Below are 13,620 nucleotides of genomic sequence, written 5' to 3'. Positions count from 1 at the left end.
GCTTGGTGGCTCATCTTGCAATTGACGCCGACAGATTGCAGCACTCCGGCAAGGCCCAGAGATTAATTTTAGAACAAGTACCTCGAGGATAATTTAACAGACATGACTCATAAGTTGACAGAGGTCATATCACCTTTTTTGGAAATATGTCATAAAGTAATGCGATAGACCTTCTTTCAAGTCAATTAGCATGTGTTCAAAAAACAAAAATTATTAAAAAGTAACGCGATAGACCTTTGATTAAACTGTGTTCAAAAAACAAAAAAAATCAAAAATTACAAAACAACGACCTCGATATTAACTAGATGGATGGGTCACTCCAAAGGTTTATTATAAACCTTTTGCAGTGACCCATCAATCTAGTTAATATCGAGTACACTTCCCATTCGGTCACCCATCTCATGACTACTCCAGCCTCAGCACAGTTAACTTGGGAGTTCTGTTAGATGAGCTATCGGTAGGGAAGTGATGTCTACTATGCAACTTTATTCTTGTAGACACGTGTTGGGCCTCCAAGCACAGAGTTTTGTAGGACAGTGGAAAATTTCCCTCAAGTGGATGACCTAAGGTTTATGAATCCGTGGGAGGTGTAGGATGAAGATGGTCTCTCTCAAACAACCCTGCAACCAAATAATAAAAAGTCTCTTGTGTCCCCAACGCACCAAATACAACGGGAATTTTTATAGGTGCACTAGTTCGGCGAAGAGATGGTAATAAAACCGTAGTAATGATAGTAGATATTGATTTTTGTGATAGGAACAATAAAAAAACAGCAAGGTAGCCAGTAACAAAACTGAGCACAAACAGTATTGCAATGCTTGAAAATGAGACCTAGGGTCCGTACTTTCACTAGTGCAACCTCTCAACAATGCTAATATAATTGGATCATATAACCATCCCTCAAAGTGCGATGAAGAATCACTCCGAAGTTCCTATCTAGCGGAGAACATAAGAAGAAATTGTTTGTAGGGTATGAAACCACCTCGAAGCTATTCTTTCCGATCAATCTATCCAAGACTTCGTACTAAAATAACACCAAATAATTTCAGATTCATAATACTCAGTCCAACACAAAGAACCTCAAAGAGTGCCCCAAGATTTCTACCAAAGAAACAAAGACAAGAACATGCATCAACCCCTATGCATAGATTACCCCAATGTCACCTTGGGAATCCGCGAGTTGAGTGCCAAAACATATATCAAGTGAATCAAAACGATACCCCATTGTCACCATGAGTATTTCATATGCAAGACATATATCAAGTGCTCTCAAATCCGTAAAAGTATTCAAACCGATAAAACGAAATCTCAAAGGGAAAACTCAATTCATCACAAGATAGAGAGGGGAAAACACCATATGATCCGACTATATTAACAAAGCCCGCGATACATCAAGATCGTGACATCTCAAGAACACAAGAGAGAGAGAGAGAGATTAAACACATAGCTACTGGTACAAACCCTCAGCCCCGAGGGTGGACTACTCCCTCCTCATCATGGCGGTCGTCGGGATGATGAAGATGGCCACCGGTGATGATTTCCCCCTCCGACAGGGTGCCGGAACAGGGTCTAGGTTGGATCTCGTGAATACAGAGGCCTTGCGACGGTGGAACTTCTGATCTAGGGCTGCCCCCAGGGTTTTTGGAATATTTTGTGATTTATAGGGCCAAGAGGGGTGCGGGAGGCCACCGAGGTGGGCACAACCCACCTGGGCGCGCCTGGGCCCCCAAGCGCGTCTTGGTGGGTTGTGCCCCCCTCGGGGCAACCCCCAGATGCTATTCTAGCGCGCTGGATGTCTTCTGGTCCAGAAAAAATCCACAAAAAGTTTTGCGGTGTTTGGACTCCGTTTGATATTGATTTCATGCGATGTAAAAAACAAGCAAAAAAACAGCAACTGGCACTGGGCACTGGGTCAATAGGTTAGTCCCAAAAAATGATATAAAGTTGCTATAAAATGATTGTAAAACATCCAAGAATGATAATATGACAACATGGATACTTCATAAATTATAGATATGTTGGAGACGTATCAGGAAGCTGATCCTTGCTGATATAGGATGCCTCTTCATATCCTTTATGACGTACCCGGATGACCGCCTGTTGCTGCCCAATGGCCAATGCCATGTCCCCCACGAATGTAGAAGCTTCCCTCCCTCGTCTAGCTGGTTCGCGCGTTTTCCCCTATTTTTTGCCGCCTGTCCGCCTATAGAACCGCCTTGCGCCGACCAATTCCTCTCCAAGCACCTAGGGAGGCAGTTGAGCCAAACAAGTCTAACTTGTTTCTAGTGGGTACATTGACGTGGCATCGAAAGGGTGTGATAGCTGACTCTAGCAAAATAATTGACTACCACGTTTGCATACATGAGCATGGGGCCCACTTGTCAGCGTGCTAGACCGAGGAAGGAACGCAAGAAAAAATGGAGCACGGAAGGGTGCAAATCGATTGGCTCACGTGTGATGACCACTGGAGCAATCCACTCAGATTATACTACGTTAAAAAATTCATGCAAACGCGGTCGGTTATACTGTGAGTAGGTGATCGTGCGCTTGGCTCTTCGCCTCTTCCGGAAGTCGAACAATGATGATGGTACTACGGTATAGATACTTCTTGCAATCTGACACCGAATGAACTGCTGCACGTCCACCTCTTGTATTAAGCGCACTATCGTAAAGCAAAATCTTCTCCTCGTCCTGCGAGCCACCGCGCGCGCGTGAGCGAGGGAGAGGTCGTACTAGTAAGCAAAGCTTCTCCTCATTTTCGAGTTGACGGGACACATCAAAAGTAGTGTATTAGTCTCCAAAAAGGGCTGACCATGTCCATGGCTACCATCCCGTGCTTCATCATTCAGTGTGTGCACGATTCACGTTCCATTGAGAAAATAATGTTACGTACTCTCGTTTCAAAAAAAAGGTGCATACGTGCCATCGAATAGAATAACTTAATTTATAAAAAACGTGCCACCGCGTCATGATCGAACTTTGATTCATCCACGTGTGGTTCCCATGAACAACTACTACACTCGCCAAATTATCTAGTGAGCTACCTCTTCGTACAGAAATGAGCTCACCGTGTACCCGCGCGTCAGTTATAGGGAAAGAGGCAAAGAGTACCTGCGTCGGTGCCTGCACCTCTTCTTTTCGTGCTCGTATTCCTTTTTTTGGGTGATTCGTGCATGTACTCCACCTACGTTCATGACCATTGGTGAGTCTCTTCTACTATACTTAACTCCATTTTCTTGCATGACAAATGGACCTAGATGCTGGATGTCCCACGTGTCGGCAAAACTTAGAAGAACGCTTTCCGACGACCGAGAAGGAGCAAGAAACCTCACGGTGGAGCATCTGGACTCTTTATATTTTTATTCGGTGATATAAAATCTACCCAATCTTCTCCACAGTAGACTGGAAGAGTCTGAAACACGGCAGCCCAGTGTAGTTACGTCATACATGGCCAACCCACACTATCACCATATTTCTTGGCCTCCGTGCGACACCTAGCTCTAGTAATCCACCAGCCCGTATCGCTTCTCGATCCTCGTGTCTCAAAGTGCGGCGGGCTGGCGATTTTGCCGTCTATTGAGGTCGGTTAACTCATCACATGTTAGTGACATGCCAAGAGCATTCTAAAAAATTTACTGTACTCTATTGTTATGCCAAGAAGAGGAAGCACTTTGACCGACAGACCAAACAGACGTGCCGTGCCGTGAGTGGGTCCAGTTTCTCATTTTGAACTTGTTTGGTGTAGTAGTAACACTTGGTTTGACCATTGATAAGATTTTATGTAGGGCCTAATGTATTCTTCGAGTTCCCTTTGACTATTGATAAGATTTTATATAATTTGAAAATTATATCATTCGAAGAAACTTTCATGTTCTGTTTCCAAAAAAAGATCCTTTCACGTATGAATTTAATGGTATGCTTTGAGCAACTTGCATGTCCTATACTGCTCTTGTTTGGATACTCTAACTTAGCTAGAGGTTAGACTAACTCATGACTAACCCTGAACTAACTCTAGCCAACGAGGTGTTTGGATGACAGGGTTAGATTGACAATAAATGCACTTTATGGAGAGTGAAAATTGATTTTTCAGTGGGCCCCACGAGAACTAGCTCCAATTAGCACCACTTGGCTGGTGGGATAGAGAGAGAAAAGTGATTTTTCAGTGGGCCCAATGAGAACTATCTCCAATTAGCACCTCTTGGGTGGGATAGTTTTTTTGGTGGGTTTGGTGCAACTTGCTCCAATTTAACCCTCGTGTTTGGATACTTTAGGGCTATTTGAGTCCCAACTAGCTCAAACTAGCTCTAACCCATGGATCCAAACAAGCCCAAAGTTAGTCTCGGAAAACACATTAAGCCCTATATACATGGACAGACGGAGTACATGATACTAGCAAACGCTCACCATTAGTAGTAGTTCATTTTTTGGTTCGATTTTTGATTCAGCTGCTGTGTTGCTACCGTCCAATATTCGCATATGGTTGTTTCTAGAATAGAAAAGGAGGTAGTACTTATTGTGGGAAAGGTGAAGTGATGGTTGCTTCACCTATTACTCTGGGAATATTGGAGTACCAGCGGATTGAACGAAGAGAGAAATGATGTTGCTTCGTCCGAGCAACTTACTGTGGCAAAGGTGGGGCTCTGTGATTTGACTGCTCACTAGTCATTATTACTGCGGCGCAATAACCGTGGTGAATCTTGCCTGCAGTTGTGCACTCAATATTGTTGCATGGCAGGTGGACCCGGATGAAGGATGTCCCACATGTTAGCGAAACAAAGTTGAATTGTTTCTGGCATCGCTATCAATCCATCAGGATTTGTTTATATGTACACATAATTTTCCAGCATAATGAAATTGTACTGTGATGCTATGAAGGTTTCAACTTTGGTTCCCGCAGGAAAAAAAAGGTTTCAACTTAGGATTCATGTGTCCTCTTGCCTCAAGATTGTCTCATTACAACTTTCCATCAAATACAAATGAAACTACCATGGCTGCTAATGCATCTCAATGGTTCGCAGATCAGCGCCGATATTCACATCACAACTGAAGACAAAGTTGTGAGAAGGTGTACAAATAAAGAAAAAAAATATAATTGATCGATGTTGTTCATAGGCATGGCTCCATTTCCCGGGCACAGTGTTCATTGGTTGTTAGCTAGTTTCACCCAGCTTTGTAGCCAAAAAAGAGGTGTATGGAGGACATCACAATCCGATCATTTTGTCCAACTCCACTAAAATCGAGTTGATCATCCCTGTTTGCAAATATATTCAGTCAGTGTGATTACAATAATAGTGGAACTAGATGATGAAACATAACACACACAAATAGAAGCTGATCACCTCTGTGATCTATCTTTAGGACTAACTACTTGTTGGAGGAGATTAGGCACGGAGTTGGATGAGGAGGATAGAAAAACCAATCTCCCTTTCTGCGGTCCAACAGAAATGTAAAAACATTGCCCGTGTGACATTTTGGCAGAACTGCACAAAACACTCTTAAGAAAAAAGTGATTTGTGCAGTTCACCAAAAGGTCGCAATAGAAACGAGGTGGAATGGATAGCCCTGTTTGCAAAAGGAGGTAGAAAGGAAATAGTTACTGCCCAATAACACGAGTTGAAGACACATAGCCGACAAAAAAGAAGCATTCCATGTAATAAGGGACAACATGGTGGTTTATCAAAACCGGTTTGAGGACAAGATTGCAAGATGGAACGTATGCCGGCCTAGATACATTTTAAGCAAACAACTAAAGAGGATCCACATGCAGCGACGTGGGAAGATGGGCAGTGGAGCAAGGCCGGTCGGGATACCTGGGGCACTACAAGAAATATGTCAACTAGTGACCTTCTGTCAGTGACCCTGGAAGAATTGGTCATAGATCTATGACCATTTGAGACCAATTGGTCAAAAGCTGTTCAGGGGGCTCCAAACCCTAAACCATTGCGACCATTTTGGTCCGAATGGTCGTAATTTCCTTACACGAAATGGTCATAAAGCAAACAGCGCTGGTCGCTGCCTTATTTCTAGTTGTTAACGACCAATATAGATGGTCATAGCCTTGTAAATTATGGTGGGTTGTGATGACCAGGCGCCATCTCATCAGTTTTGCCTATGTGTCATGTCCATGTGTCAATTTTTGCCCTAGGTTGTGAAGCAACCTATATTTATGTTATTCCAAAAATTCCCAAAAAATTCTCATAAATTGTTTGGATCATATCTTCATCAAATATGTCAAAAACCTTCCTTCCCTAGTTCAAAAATAACTCAACATTATTCATTTTCCTATTCTGTTCAGAGCAGCACTTTGTGAAGGAAGTGTTATTTATATATTCTTGATTTCCCTAAAAATTTGTGAAGACATTCTTCTTAGTATATGATCATCCTCAGCCAAAACTCACGCCCATTGGCCATGTGCATTTCCCGTACGGCTAATCAAACACTTGGCTGCTAATTCATCTTTGAGCATAGTTCGGTCTCCTCATGAGAATCTTATGTTGTAATTTTCTTCCTAGCACCTACCTGGGGAGTGCCCAACCCACTAGACATGCCTAGGCCGCCCAGAACGCATGGCAACACCACGGTCACACGGTGACCACGCGGCGGGCATGCGAGCTTATGCGCTTTAGAGTTGGGGCCCTCGGCCACCGTCCAAACCTCAATGTCTCGCCATAAAACCATGTATTTTTGACTAAATAGATACTTATTTACCTAGAAATGATTTTTGGAAAAATTAAGACCAAACCATGAGGCAGCTGCAGTTCAAATTTAACCCGCTTCCAGCTGAATCGGCGGGAATTTGTCTTTTTCACCAGAGGTGGGTCAAAACTTTTGACACCCAACCATTTTGTCAATTGTGCATTAAATATGGCCTAGTATTTTATAAAATTGATTAGGTCCAATTTTGCAACAAATATATGGTAGGTCCTTCAAAAAAAAACTCATTTCGGGCACTCGAAAAATGGAAAATGTATTTTCCGTAAAAAGAAAATGAAAACTCCCTTAGGCAACATTGTTTGGAATTCCAAGATTGATCATTTGAACAAACTATGCCATGAATGTGGCCATAAGATTGATCATTTGGCTTGAAAGACATGAATCTTCACGCATGATAGCTCATTTCTGAGAACACTTTTTTAAAATAATTTCCGTATTACAAGTTTATTATTTTTCCTGGAAACTTGGTCACATATAATGACACAATGCGAAGGTTTTCCAATTTTTTGATATTTTTTGAATTTTTTATGCCTGTTTCAAAATGCGGTCAAAACGGCGGGCTTGACCATTCCTAGCTAGTGGTTGAATCTTAGATTTTTTTTGTGTTTCTCTGATTAAATAGATACTTATGTACCTATAAATGATTTTTGAAAAAAATTAAGAGCAAACTATGAGGCAGCCGCAGTTCAAATTTGACCCGCTTCCAACTGAATCGGCAGAAATTTGTCTTTTTCATGAGAGGTGGATAAAAGCTTTTGAAACCCAACCATTTGGTCAATTGTGCATTAAATATGTCCTAGTATTTTAGAAAATTTATTTGGTACAATTTTACAACAAATATTTGGTAGGTCATTCACAAAAAAACTCATTTTGGGCACTCGAAAAATGGAAAATGAATTTTTCGTTCAAAGAAAATGAAAACTTCCTTAGGCAACATTGTTTGTCATTCCAATATGCACCCTTGTGCACAATATGAGATCATTTGAACAAACTATGTCATGAATGTGGCCATAAGATTGATCATTTGGCTTGAAAGCAATGAATCTTCACACTTGATAGCTCGTTTCCGAGAACACTTTTTTAAAAGAATTGTCGTATTACAAGTTTATAATTTTTCCTGCTGACTTGGTCACATATAATGACGCAATGCGAAGGTTTTCCAATTTCTTGATTTTTTTTGAATTTTTTATGCCCGTTTCAAAATGCGGTCAAAACGGCGGGAATGACCGTTCCTTGCTAGTGGTTGAATCTTGGATTTTTTTGGTATTTCTCTGCTTAAATACATACTTATGTACCTAGAAATGATTTTTGGAAAAAATAAAGAGCAAACTACGAGGTAGATACAGTTCAAATTTGACCCGCTTTCAACTGAATCGGCGGAAATTTGTCTTTTTCACGAGAGGTGGATCAAAACTTTTTACACCCAACCATTTGGTCAACTGTGCATTAAATCTGTCCTACTATTTTAGAAAACTGACTTGGTACAATTTTTCAACAAATATATGGTAGGTCCTTCACAAAAAACTCATTTTGGGCACTCGAAAAATGGAAAATGAATTTTTCGTCCAAAGAAAATGAAAACTTCCTTAAGCAACATTGTTTGTCATTCCAATATGCACCCTTGTGCACAATATGAGATCATTTGAACAAACTATGCCATGAATGTGCCCATAAGATTGAGCATTTGGTTTGAAAGCCATTCATCTTCACACTTGATAGCTCGTTTCTGAGAACACTTTTTTAAAATAATCGCTGTATTACAAGTTTATAATTTTTGCTGGTAACTTGGTCACATATAATGACACAATGCGAAGGTTTTCCAATTTTTTGATTTTTTTTGAATTTTTTATGCCCGTTTCAAAATGCGGTCAAAACAGCGGGCATGACCGTTCCTAGCTAGTGGTTGAATCTTGGAATTTTTTTGGTGTTTCTCTGATTAAATAGATACTTATGTACCTAGAAATGATTTTTGGAAAAAATAAAGAGCAAACTATAAGGCAGTTGCAGTTCAAACTTGACCCGCTTCCAACTGGATTGGCGGAAATTCGTCTTTTTCACCAGAGGTGGATCAAAACTTTTTACACCCAACCATTTGATTAATTGTGTATTAAACATGGCCTAATATTTTAGAAAATTGATTTGATCCAATTTTGCAACAAATATATGGTAGGTCCTTCACGAAAAAACTCATTTTGAGCACTCAAAAAATGGAAAATGTTTTTTTGCCAAAAACTCATTTCTCACGACACCTTTTAAAAGTTATTTATCTTATTTCTTGTTTGTTATTTTTCCTGAAAACTTGTTCACATTTGGTGACACAATGAGAAGGTTTTGCATTTTCTTTTTGCATTTTTTAGGTCATAAAATAGCTGACATGATTTTAACACATTAATTTTAGGCAACTATGACCTATTTAGATGGTCATAACATCATACTGCATCCTGATTGGTCCGTGGACATCTCACGCGGATCACGCATCATACGGCGTCGGATGCTCGCGGATCCAACGGCCGTCCTCAACCCTTCCACACCAACCCTGAAACCCTAACTGGTCATTTTCCATGCACCCCACCCGCCTCCTTTCTTTCCCACATCCATCCATCGATCCCCTTCCATCTTCTCGCTTAGCTTCAGTCTTCTGTCGTCGTCCTCCCCATCTCACATCTGCATCGCGCCGCCCCTCCTCCCAATCCTGTCCGGCGTTGCCGCACCCCACACCCGTTGCTGCCCCCACTCCTCTAGTGCCATCGTCTAGCCACTCCAGCGCCGCCTCCCTCCCCATCGACCAGCGCCTCACTGGTCGTCCAGCGCCGCCACCACGCCTCCAACGCCATTCTCCCACCCCACCGAGCGTCGAGCCCTCGCCATCCAGCACCGCCCACCTCCCCATCAAGCACCTCCCCATCAAGCGCCGCCAAGATTCCGGGAGAGACCCCCGCCGCGATGCCGAGAAGGTGGCAGGTCTGGGGCCGGCCCGGCGGTAGCCAAGTCTGGGTCCCCGCCCCCGACCCTGATGCGCCGCCCCCGCCACCGCCCGCCGCAGCCCCGCCTCTTCCTCCGCCGGGGCACGCCGCGGGGACAGCCGCCGCTTCATTCGAGGATGCGCCGGTCAAAGGTTCCCCCCCCATAGTGCTCTCATCTCGGCGTGGATTCCTTCCTAAAAATGGTGATGGATACTGACTTGACTGGCGCCTCTCCTGCGTCGTCATTTCTCCGATCCAAAACCCTAGGCCGGGGTGCTGCCGACGGATGCCGCATCGAGTCCATGGCCGACCTCCTCGTCCAAGGTACGGCCTCCTCCCTTCACCTCTTCTATTTGGTCCTTGTCTGTGTGAGCACGCATGTGCCCCTACCTACATCCTCAACTATTGAAATGGCTGCGCGCGTGCTCAAGCATCTCTAACCGATCCCTATATGGCCTCTTATCTTTAACTCCTCAAATTTGCTCCTCTATAAATTAGTGGTTCCTAGCTGAATCCTTAAACTTAACTCCTTAAAAAAATTAAACACAAATTCATGCGAATTTGATTCAAACTAGTCCATCAAACATGATTTGAACTCGATTCAGACTAGTAGCATAAACTATATTACTACATAAATTTAAATGATATCTAAACTAAAATTGCATAAAAACTAGAACATGTTGTAGTGTCCCTTGCTGTCAAAAACTCGGTGGTGGTGAAATGATGGTGATAGGATTTGTTTTCGGCTTTATGGGCATAGTCCACACTCTGGAATGCTACACCGTTGAAGTTTAAATGAATTGTGCAAAAAAAAATGTTGTCTTCTATTTTACTGGTGTCTATTCTTGTCATGTATAATTGCCATTTAGTACAGAAGGATGCAGGCTTGGAATTCTATCGTTTGATTAAATGAATCAAAACCTGAAGGAGATCTAGATTATCAGTAGAATCACATAGTTGTAATTACCCAGGTGTGCTTGAATAAAATGGCGCTCATTTGCATCATTGTATTTCTGCAGAGTTTTAAGAAGAATTCGGGTACGAACGCACTGACCTATACTTGTACATGTGCAGCTGAGGAACCTCCTGTGGGCTACTTCCAAGCATGATGTGTACGTCATGCAGAACTATTCTGTGAGGCACTGGTGGTCCTTACTCAGGAGAGGAAAAGAAGTGCTCAACGTGGCATGCCCAAATCAGGTGATCTACCACAGAGCGATGTGATAGTCCTGCATCATCGGAATGCCAGTCAATCTCTGATCCACTGTGCGACCACACTGTTCAGGATATGCGGGGAGGTCGGCCCTTGTCCAGGGTGAAGATCAGCACCATGACGGTGAAAGACAACCTCCTGGCGGCTGGTGGTTTCCATGGGGAGCTGATCTGCAATGTAAGGAGGCCGGAGTAGGCACGCAGTGCACACACAAAGCATTTTTTCTGTGTTGAGAACATGTAGAAATGGAGAGTTGTAGCTTGACACTTAGGTATTTATTATTTTGTTAGTACCTTGGGAGTGAATTCTAGCAGCGAAGCCTCTTCATTTTGAGCAGCGATAGCCTGATTGGTAAACTAGTGCTTTGTGTGTGCTAGTACCTCACAATGTCATCCTTGTATATGCACAGATGAAATTATTCACCCCGCCATTGTCATTGTTTCCTAATCGAGTACAACAAACCTCCTATGGTTTTTTGTGCAAAATAAGTGTGAAACATTGTAGTGCTAACCCAACATGTACCTAAAATTTCTGATGTGTATTTCCTTTGATTCCCTAGGCTTAACCTGGAAGCTATAATAACTTTGAATCGGTCTGTGGGAAATTGGGCACATTGGGTTGGTAAATATAGAACTGTAGAGATGTAGAACTAAAGCGTGGTACTTAGCTATTTAAGTTGTTGGTACTTGGTAGTACCTACACAGTGAAGTCTAGTTGATTCAGGAAAACTTGACTTGAGATTTTCTTTCTTATGATTTACTGATGAAACCTTGATTGTTGAATCTTGATGTAGGCATCCCACCGCCGATCCATATCCAGATCAGCTGCGTCATCGGTTCCGCACACAGGTCAACATGCCCTGTTTATATGAATTGTTTTGTATCTAGTGACTAGTTGTCACACTGATTAAAATCTCCGCGCAATGAGCAAGTAATCAGTGGCCGTGAAGCAACGTTTATAATATTTGTATCCTACCATGCAAAGAAGTAATACTTGACTGCTCGCTAGCAAGATTTCAATCATAATCTGTGCATACTTGTTTATGATATTTGTGTGCCCATGTAAAACGTATGTGGTTCGTCCTAGGCTAGATCCCAACCCGCGTTAGATCTGCACACTATGATTTCCTCTTGCCAGTGAGTACTTGTCAGTAGTCGATGGGACGCTCAAGCTTCACTGCTGCTTCTGTTGTATATTTTTTGTAACCATGTTTCTACTTGCAATCAGCATACAATTTTGCGTCAAATGGTTAAATGTTTCCACATTTTGTAGGATTAGTGCATCCTGTTGCTTGTTGCTAGCTGTAGGATCTGACTTTTGGTTGTTGTTTTGGTGATGTAGGCCAAGGGAATGACTACCGTTCCAGGGTCTCCGGTCTGGGAGCTCGTGAAGAAGAACAACTACTTCTTGATCAAGCAGTTCGGCAACAGCAACACCAAGGTGCAGTTCAGCAAGGAGCCAAACAACCTCTACAATATCCAGTCCTACAAGTTCTCGGGTCCGTAGCTCTTTGCACTGTTTTTAACCCTTTTGTTTGCAAGTGTCTCTGCAAGGAGCTAACTTTCTGTGGGGCTGATGTGGTTTCAGGCTTGGCGAACAGCAAGACCATGGAGGTCCAGCCATCAGCGGGAGAGGACAAGGCTGTTGTCCTGTCCACGACCAAGACCAAGAAGCAGAACACCCCTGCCAAGCTCCAGCACAAGACTCTGATGCGCAAGGAGTTCCGCAAGATGGCCATCTGTCAAGAACTAGGTATTAACTCTAGAGTTTTGTACTTGAATTGCCCTTATGCTTGGCTTCTAAGCTACAACTGTAAGTCACGGCTTGTCTCTGCTTCCTCCGTGAGTTCAGAGTTGTGGCATGGCATGCTTGATTTTTTGGTGGACTTGTGTCCCTGATGATGCACCGCTGTTGCACTACCAACCATCAGATGCAGTAGCTGCTCCTGCTTGCTACTCCGCTGCCGCCGCTCGTTGTTTTGCTACTGCTCCTGCTAGTTAGGCACTGCTGCTGCCCCTAAGCACTGCTCGTAGATGCTGCTACTTGCCGCTGTTGATTCCTCCTATAGCCTGGCATCTGCCATTTTAACTTCATGCTGATGTAACATGTGAATCTGTTGGTCCTGCTTATTGTCTTTAAAGAAGTCAATGTACCTACATTATTTTGTGCTCTGTTATTATCTTTGCTTAGTATCAGTTGTGTCTCTTGGAGAGACACTCCTACCTTTTCTGACTTGAGTTGTTAACTATTGTTCCATACTTCTGTTAGCTACAATAAAAAATCTTTGAATTTGGTACTGCATTAGTTTTTACTACTGCTTACATAGAGAGTATTTGCTACTACTAAAACAGCGATTTTGTATGCACTGCTACCTGATGAGTGCTTTCTTTGTAATATTTCACCTTGGCATGCATATGTTTGTTCGGTTTGAACTTTGCATGACATGATATAATTATTTCCAGTGTTTTTCTCAACTTATTTTCATTGACACTTGATATATACTTAGCTTGTACTTGAAGCTGGGGGTTAATGTGGTGATTTTGTTCTACTTGGATGCATTGGTACCCCCATAATCGAGCACATGGATGCAATGGCAAGAAGATCATGGCTGTGCGCATCATCAAGCACACCACGGAGATAATCGACCTCCTCACCGATGGTAACTCAATCTAGATCATCACTTTATACTCTCCTACCTTTGTGATGTTAGTATACTTTTGCTGACTATGC

The 13,620-nt window shown here is 42.7% G+C and overlaps 1 pseudogene; it reads left to right on the top strand.

Moving 5' to 3' along the window:
- The first annotated feature begins 10,663 nt into the window (after positions 1-10,663).
- Positions 10,664-12,891, top strand: LOC123142637 (uncharacterized; annotated as a pseudogene).
- The last annotated feature ends 729 nt before the right edge of the window (positions 12,892-13,620 follow it).

Source organism: Triticum aestivum, chromosome 6D (assembly GCF_018294505.1).
Source record: "Triticum aestivum cultivar Chinese Spring chromosome 6D, IWGSC CS RefSeq v2.1, whole genome shotgun sequence".
Classification (NCBI taxonomy): Eukaryota; Viridiplantae; Streptophyta; class Magnoliopsida; order Poales; family Poaceae; genus Triticum; species Triticum aestivum.
This window is presented reverse-complemented; position numbering and strand designations above follow the sequence as displayed.